Source organism: Macrobrachium rosenbergii, chromosome 2 (genome assembly GCF_040412425.1).
Source record: "Macrobrachium rosenbergii isolate ZJJX-2024 chromosome 2, ASM4041242v1, whole genome shotgun sequence".
NCBI lineage: Eukaryota > Metazoa > Arthropoda > Malacostraca > Decapoda > Palaemonidae > Macrobrachium > Macrobrachium rosenbergii.
Window position 1 is genome coordinate 18,292,078 of NC_089742.1, and position 10,000 is coordinate 18,302,077.

The following is a 10,000-nucleotide window of genomic DNA, read 5'->3' on the forward strand; positions in this document are numbered from 1 at the left end:
GCAGAAATCATTAGACAGTTGCACAGCAAGCCACCAGACTCCTTTGAAGTGAGGCATCTACTATTTCTCGCCTCACGACGGCACGAGAGAAGTGAGGGTGCGACGCGAAGTCGAGATGGACATACCCTCCCATGAGGGGAATGCCCTCTCTCCCTCGGATGAACCGCCCACATCACCTATAGACCTATCGGAGGGGATCGATGGACCCCCAACCTCCCCAATTTACGCTCATCGGTGAAGCTAGACGCCAAAGTAGAGAGAGTCAAGCTTCTCACGAGCTCTGACAATCTTATCTCCCACGAACTCCCATGCAAAATTAAACATAAAGTAGCCTACAGGATTACCTGCCTATTTCAACACCTCGATGTTCTTAAAGGCGAGAATTTCGGTCCTAATATAAAAGTCTCAAGATACAACCTAATCTGGGACCCCCCGCCCCCAACCAGGGGAACTTACCGACACCCCAAGCAGGGGTTCAGGCGCAGGCTCGCCCTCTACCACAAGTGCCAGTCAACCTCCCACGGCTAGTGACTGCCCAGCCCCGCTGACCAACCACCCATCCACCCAAATGATCAGCTCATTCATTTCATGAGTTGCCATGGATACATTAGATATAATACATTAGATATAATCTCTTGGAGTATTTTTGGTCTCAAGCGGAACATTCCTCCCCTAAATATGTTCTGCAAAAACTTCAAAGGCATCATTGCATTACAAGAAACGCTCCTCTGGCCTCATGACCTTGCCATCTGCGGTTCAGTGCATTTATGAAGACTTCAGAGCTTTCTCGACCTCATCGATGCAAGTTACAGATCACGTCGTAGCTGGTCGCCCGAAAGGGGGCCTTTCTTTCCTATGGCACAAATCGTTAGACAATATGGTGAATGTGTTGACCTGTAGGCGTGATAGATTGCCGAGGATCAAGTGACATTAGGGAACTCTAAGATACTAATAATTAATGTTTGTATGCCCTGGGAAAATAACAACAATTTTGACCAGTACGGCATGATCCTAGGTGAGTTACACAGCATTATTCACAATTCTACTGCTGATCATATTTGTATAATTGGGGACTTTAATTCTCACCCCAGAAAACAATTTTTAACGAACTTACTCGCTTCTGTCAAAATCACGCTCTCCTCCTCCCTATACTATGCCTATGTACCAAATAGAACAGACACAGTTACAATCCCTGGCTGGACCACTGCATCACGTCCACACAGCTTCATGATTCTATTGTGACCTGCAACATTCGCTACGATCTTGCAACGGGCTATGATCACATTCCTTACAGGTGTCATTCAATACCCCATCCCTTCCTACCGTGAACTCCTAACTGATCGCCCACCTGCTGTTAACTGGGATTTAAAATACAACAGAACACCAGATCCTTTTAGGGAAACCACGGAAACCAGGCTGCAGTCAATAGTTCAACCAGCAGACGCCTTGCTGTGCACTAGCACAAAGTGTAGAAATGACAATCACAGGAGAGATCTGAAAGAATTCTATTCGAATGTAATTTCCGCTATGCTTGCCTCCGGCAGGGATACCTTTAGATCTCGTCAAGGCTAGTCTCGTAATATACCTGGATGGAATGACTTGGTTAAGGATCTATATACACGTTCACGAGAAATGTTTTTTACTGTGGAGGCAACATGGTAGCCTGAGGAAGGACACTTTGCACTGCTGATGAGGCAGGCGAGAGCGCAGTTCAAACTTGCCCTTAAGCACTGCAGACTGAATGAAAAGCAACTAAGAGCTGATGCAATGTCTAGAAAATTAGAATCTGGCGATTGCCCTCGTCTTTGGAAAGACATTCAATCCCTAATTCTCAAAACTAAAAAGCTATCACAGAGAGCAGGAGAAGCCGTCGGTGATGAGGCTGTCGCAAGAATGTGGGGCGGTCATTTCAGCACTATCCTGAATTGCATAAACGACCAGGACTCCCGAAGGGATGTAGATAACCTCCTTACTGATAATATTCAGTTTCATTTCGCCGGTCGTATAACGCCAGGTAACATCAGCGATGCCATAAACACCCTACCTAATAATGAATTGCCTGGCTGCGATGGTCTGCCTGCTGAAGCTTTCAAATTCTGCCATCCGATGTTTTACATTTTGCTAGCTGCTCTATTCAATGCGTGCACAATTCACCAGTTTCTCCCAGACTCACTACTCTTAGTTCACTACCATTAATAATAAAAAAAACAAGCTAAAGGATGCAGCTGACCCTGGCAATTATCGGCCGATTGCAATTACTACAATTGCGTAAAAGACACTTGAGTCCGTTCTTCTAATGAGACTTCTCCCCTTTCTACGCACTACTGACAACCAGTTCGGCTTTAAAGTAAATCACTCAACCGACACCTGCATCTACATCCTGAAAAAAACTGCTGACCTATTACATATCATCAGCCTCTCCTGTTTTCCTATTTTGTAGATGTGAGAAAAGTATTTGACAGAGTAAACTACCTGAAGCTCTTCCTGAAGCTGCACAAACGAGGCACACCTCTACAGTATATCTGATTGGTATTTTATGTTGTTGGTTCTCCAAACAGCAGTTCTGTGTCAAATGGGGTAACATATTGTCGTACACCTTCGGCTCCCTAAACGGTCTCCGGCAAGGGGTCATTCTCTCTACCTGTTTAACACGCACACACATGCCCTGAATGTCAAACTGAACTCACTCCTAGTCGGATGCACTATCAACGAAACAACAATAAACAACCTCTGTTACGCCGACGATATGGTTCTGGTTTCCCCATCAATGCAAGGTCACCAGCGACTCGTCCACACCTGCCGCCAATATGTAGGGGAATTTGATATCCTATACAACGAAGCCAAGACCCAGTGTATGTCGCTGCTCCCGAGTTCAGCTTAAGCATATTGCAGAACCACAAATTGCCCTCGGCAATCATCGTCTGGAATTCGTGTATGAATTTCGAATTTGGCCACATTATCACGGACAACCTAAAAGATACGGCAGACATAGAACAGAGGCGTCGTGAACTATGTGCAACTGGCAACATGATTGCAAGGACGTTTGCTTTCTGTCACTAAGACACGAAACTGCTGCTCTTCCGCTCGTACTGCTACAGTATATATGGGTGTTCCCTTTGGACGGACTATACCCGAGAGACCATGAGGAGTATCACTGTTGTTCACAATGACGTTCTGAGACGCCTCACAAACACTCCTCGCTATCACTCAGCCACGTAGATGTTCATAGAAAACCGCCTGGATAATTTGAAAATCATTGTGAGGCGAACAGTGTCCAGTCTGATCACCCGACAGAAACAGCAGCAATTCGCTCCTACAAAGCATCCTAAGCAGTGAGGCAAGAAGAAGATCTAAATTGTGGGGAAGATGGGATAATGCGGCGTCTGTCCCTTAAATTACTTATTCTCCATTTTTGCAATTATGAAATGCCATCTCCAGAATCTGTCATTATTATTATTATTATTATTATTATTATTATTATTATTATTATTATTATTATTATTATTATTATTCTACGTTTCTTGTTATTATTTGAATTTTTCCTTTTTTATTACTACTATGAATAATATCATTTTAGAGTTTTACAATTTTCAATTCTCGTATTTAGCCTTCTGGACCTGACTTATGTAACACCCGAGGTCCTCAGCTGGAAATTAATCGTCTGCAATCTGTATTTTTAATTGTTATCGTTTTTAATATTTTTTTACTATTATTCTCCATATAATTACTGTCATTACCATTATTATGAATTCTATTTTTTCTACTTCTTCAGCAACTGTGTGGATACTGTCGATTATTATTTTTATCGTGTTATCTTATGTATCTAGATTTGTAAATTTTATGTATATGGCCCTGAGCTGCAATTAAGAATATTATTATTATTATTATTATTATTATTATTATTATTATTATTATTATTAAAATATCAGAAAACGACGGGTGACCTTAAAGGTAAAGGTCAGTGATGTAATTTGTGTATATAAGGGTTAAAACTGTTGCTGAATCAACATTTGAATTACTTAGTAGTGACCGGAAATACTGAAAACTCTTGCTTGACTCTTCATAATGGATAAGGTTTTTTTATGAAAATGAGTCCTTTTTCATCACTTGTGGTTCGTTGCCTTAGAAAGTTTTTAAATTTTGGAAATATCGTGAATTATTTTAACAAAACTGTGGATATATATATATATATATATATATATATATATATATATATATATATATATATATATATATATATATATATATATATATATATATATATATATATATATATATATATATATATATATATATATATATATATATATATATATATATATATATATATATATATATATATGTATATATATATATATATATATATATATATATATATATATATATATATATATATATATATATATATATATATATATATATATATAAATTTTTTTTCTACTAAATTTTGACGTTATATTCGATGTGGCTAAAGTATAGTACTACTGTACTACATACCGTATTTCATCCGGAAAAGACTGGAGTACTCAGGAACTTGTCGTATTTCCATCTGGATCAGTTTGTCAGGTAAAACCGGAAGCTGAAAAGAGGAGTTTGATGCCATTTTCTGGTTATGATGTAATATTTAATATCCTGACAAAGAGTAAAACTGTAGATATTTCCGGTATCAAAATTCGTTATGTGAAGTTGACGAAAGAATATCGTAATAACTGTATTTTATTTTGAAACTCTGCCCGAAGTTTTACCTGGAATCATGCCGGGAAAAATGTTCTTCTTAGTTTTCTGTAAAAGAAAACTATTGTGCCGGCTTTGTCTGTACGTCAGCACTTTTTCTGTCCACCCTCAGATCTTAAAAACTACTGAGGCTAGAGGGCTGTAAATTGGTATGTTGATCATCCACTCTCCAATCATCAAACATACCAAATTGCAGCCCTTTGGCCTCAGTAGTTTTTGTTTTATTTACATATTCAAGTTAGCCATAATGGTGCTTTTGGCAACCATTTGGACAAAATAAGGCTACCACCAGGCCGTGGTTAAAGTTTCATGGACCGCGGCTCATACAGCAATTGGGCCGCGGCTCATGCAGCATTATACCGAGACCACTGGAAGAAAGATCTGTTTTCGGTGACCTTGATTCTACGCTGTACAGAATACTCGATTGCGCCGAAGAATATTCCTCATTGTTTACTTGTTTATTTTTGTATAATTTAAGATTTCCAATCGCAAAAGCTAAGATTAATTATCAAAAGTGTTACGTAATTTAAAATAACCCATAACACCTGTCTGGGATGGTTTGAAAATAACATTCAGAACCTTTGCTAAGCTTTATGGACGGCATGATAGATGATGTTTGTGTCGTTTTGATTTTGGCTTCATTTCAAAATTTTGCAATTAAATCATAAACATTATTTCTATAATTTTCTTCTTCCATACCCTGTATTTGTTTCAGTGTATTTATTTAAAATTACATGGAAACGCATAAATTCCATAACACACACACCCATACACAGTACACACACATACACATATAAATAATATTATATATGTATAATATATAAATTGTATATTTATATATATATATATATATATATATATATATATATATATATATATATATATATGCATTCCAGTGTGTGTGTGTTTAATTTACTGTGTATCGGCAGTTTGTGTGTGTGTGTTTGTATGTATAAAATTTGCAATATAATTTTAAATAAAATTTCTAGAAACGACAGCATAACCAGTTATATATATATATATATATATATATATATATATATATATATATATATTATATATATATATATATATATATATATATATATATATAAAAGAGAGAGAGAGGAGAGACCTGAAATCTTTTTGCCATTCTCTTTTAGGTAACTAAGCCAGAAATACTTTCTGGTTATCGAATTAATCTAATTTGGGAGTAGTAACATTACCCCAATAGGGAATTAAATACGTGATGCAGAGGAAACTCAAAAATGAGGAAGATTTTACTTATTTGTCTGCCTATTCAACCAACTAAAAAATCTGGTGAACTGGACGTCAGTGAACAAAAATTTATTAATTCACTGCCGAACAGCATCCTGGATAACAATGAAAAATAAAAGCAGTCAATTATGTTTCTGAGTTAATCAATATAAGTTCTACTTAAAATCCAATGTTTGAAACAGAGCAGTATAGAAAGATTGGTTTAAAAATGAAAGTTTGAAATGTAAAAACTGAAAATAATTAGGTTTTGGCGAACTCATGTGATGTTTACCAAACAGCCAAAGAAAAAAATTGGATCTCTGGATAATAGAACTGCTACAGAACATTAATATTCATAATTATCATTACTGAGATAAAATGCGATGAAAGCATTTTACTGCTTTGTATTTTAGAATCATTATGAGTTGTAAAATTTAAAAATTATCTGTGCAAAGCCTGTTTGTGCAAGGGTTCACGTAAATAGCCGATGTTACATCAAAAGAAACAAACTATCCTTCATTTATCGCCACAGTAGGAAAAAATTCAAACGAATCAAAAGTATAGGAACACAACTTTACAAAAGGCTGGGAAAGTTGCGCGTGGATCTAGGGTAGCTGCTTTAGCAAAGAATGTGCAAAGCGTCTAATATAGAGATTAGTCAGTTTCTTTATATGAAGGATAAAGCCCCACCTCCACAAAATATATAAAGGGATTTTGTTAACATTACAAGTTGACTTACTACTCTGATAACAATCCCAGAATTTCAATTTAATAACAAAATTCTTCAAGTGTCCTGACCACAAGGTATCTCCCATCTTCTCATAGAAGCATAAAACACAAAGGAAATTGAGCTTTAGCCAATCAAACAATTCCATTGATGTCTCTAGGCCCTTCCTAAACAGCCTACGCCTGTAATAGACCTTTCATATTAGCGAACAGATGAAGAACAGAGATGCTGGAATGACGTCATACTTCCGAGTAACTGTTTCCAGTCCTCAGTCCATCAAACAACACCTAATTAAGTTCCTCGTCGCCTTCATGAACCCTAAAGGAGCATGAAGATGGCAGAACATAATGATGTTGATGGGCCTGTGTACCTACCATTAGGCATTTAGACGCAAATCAGACTTCAGGTATTATGATCAGAACTGGATTAAACAAGAGTAAGTTTAAAACACGTACACATACATATATTGTACATGTATGTATAATGTATGTATTTAATCTGATAAATATATACTATTACACAAAACAACACACATTTATATATATATATATATATATATAGATTATATTCACAATATATATTTTTTTTAGAAATAATTAACACACAATCACGTCAAAAGCAACAAATTTCTGTCTCAAATTTGGAAAAAAGAAATCTTTCAATTGAAAGACATCAAAACCAGTATGCAACCAAAGTATCACACATATGAGTCATAAATCATGTTGGAACCTAAGTTTTGTGACTGCACTAAGGCTTTACCTGGGCAGGCTAAAGAAAGGTTCGATCCTGAACATATAGTTAGAAATTTATACATATAAATGTAAAATATGTTTAAATATTATAAATTTTAAATATATATATTTTATGTGTGTGTGTATGTAAATGTATATACATATACAATGTTTCTGCACATAAAATTTTTATTTCTGTAAGAGGAGAGAGAGAGAGAAAACAAAGGAAGACCTTAACCAATAAACTTTTTCTTTCTTCCCCCATTTACTCTCAATTATTTAAATATTGAATCTAACAGTCTTCCCTCGAACTCATTCGTCTTCCACTCAAGCACCGAGGAAGAGAGCAGCAGCAGCAGCAAGCAATCACTGCAGAGCGAAATCTTTGTGGTGTTGCTCCCATATTCCTGATTCCCCACTCTGATTCCCACTCCATTCCATTGCAGCGCCGCCTCTTCCTCTGCCTTTTAGTTTTCTTGTCTTTGTCTTCCTGGAAAAATTCCAGGAATCTTTTTAAGGTTTTTTTCTGTCCCTGGGAAATGTCGAGGAAGAATTAAAGCAGTTTCTTCCCTCTAAGAGCTGGCTGTGAAAAGATATTTTAGGTTTTATTAGTCTTTCTGTAAAGAAAACTTTTTGTGCCGGCTCTTGTCTGTCCGTCTGCACTTTTTCCTCTCCGCACATTTTTCTGTCCGCAATCAGATCTTAAAAACTACTGAGGCTGACGGCTGCAAATTGGTATGTTGATCGTCCCTTTCCAGTCACAAACATACCAAATTGACAGCCATTTAGCTCTCGGCAGCATTTTATTTCATGTACCTGATTAAACATAATCGTGCATGAAGAACGATATGGGACATTCACCACTGGGGCGTTTTAAAGACCAGGGGCCTTAGCTCATCTCAGCATGAACACGAACCACAAAGATAGAACTATTTTCAGTCTTGATTACAAACGCCGTAAAGAAAACTCCATTGCACAAGAAACTTACATGCTATTTTTACTTGTTTTTTTTTTTTTTTGGTTACCAAAAATACAGAAAACATTGCAAGAAACCTGTTCATATATATATTAGTCCTTGAGTTTTTGGTTCCTCCAGAGAACTGGTTCTAAGGATATTTTATTGTTCATATTCAGAAGACCATCTTCTAAAAATAATCCCCAATATCAAATTCTCTTATATAATGGAAGATTTAGGTCCCAAAACAGTTACTCTCCAAATCCTTTGTTCCTTTAAAAATGGTCCTGAGGACAATAAAAGATCTAATTTTTGCTCCATCGAAGAACTGACGCTGAGAAAACTGAGATTTTCCCCCTTTCGTACCCCTGATTAAATCTTCGAGAACAAAAAATGAAACCTTGATATTCGTCCCTTTGAAGAAAAGTTCTGACGAAAAAATGAACTTTTATTATTTTCCTGGTTCGCTGATGGACTTCTGATTGCCGAAAAAAAATTGCTTTCAGTTTTGGTTTTGTCTTTTATCTCTTGCTTTGAGGACAAAGAAAATAATGTCGTATAACGAATGGCAAACCTATCAAACCAAGCCATTGCAGTTTCAGGGAACTGACAAGCATTCATCTTCTTGAGTTTAGTTTCTCAAAGGATAGATTCTCAAAGTTTTCTTCTTCCGATATATATGAATGTCTCCTTTTTTCTTGAGTACACAGACATGTATAAATATTCAGTAAATGATGTTAACGAAAAAAAATAGAAAGATTAACTACAAAGATAATAATAATAATAATAATAATAATAAAAATAATAATAATAATAATTAATAATAATAATAATAATAAAAAAGTATCCATTTTAAAGACCACTGGCTGATTAACAGCTCTCCTATCGGGCTTAACGAAGGATTAGACTTATTTTACGTGGCTAAGAAACCAATTTCTTTTTCATTGACGGGACCACAGCTTATTGTGGAATCCGAACCACATTTTAATATAATGAATTTCTATTTTTAAAATAAATTCCTCTAACTCTGGTCATCAGCCGGCCGCGGAAATTGAACTCTAGCCCATCGACTGACAGTCTGAAGCTCAACCGACTTCTGCCAACAAAGGGCTTAATAATAATAATAATAATAATAATAATAATAATAATAATGCTCAGATATTATTATTATTGAATTAAATACAAGTCTGGAATGTTAATTTTGTTTGCAGATTTCCATTTCTGAAATTATAAAAATTTTTGAGATACAAAGAAACTCATTTTCGAGATATAACAACAAAACAAACATCAATAATAATAATAATAATAATAATAATAATAATAATAATAATAATAATAATAATAATAATAATAATAATAAACAAATATGTAAAAATCTTGGTCTACATCTAGATGTAAACTTCATCCCATTATAAAAATTCACTGAAATCTAAATGAGTAAAATCTAGATTTTAATGTATTTTAGGTAGCATTCGGTGTTAAATATATCTCAAAATGCAATTGTTTCATCTTTGGATATTATTCTGTGTGTGTCTCTCTCTCTCTGAAAAAAAACTACCTTTTAACGGGAAAAAATATATCTCAAATTTTATTCAGACCTAAATAAGTATCAGAACT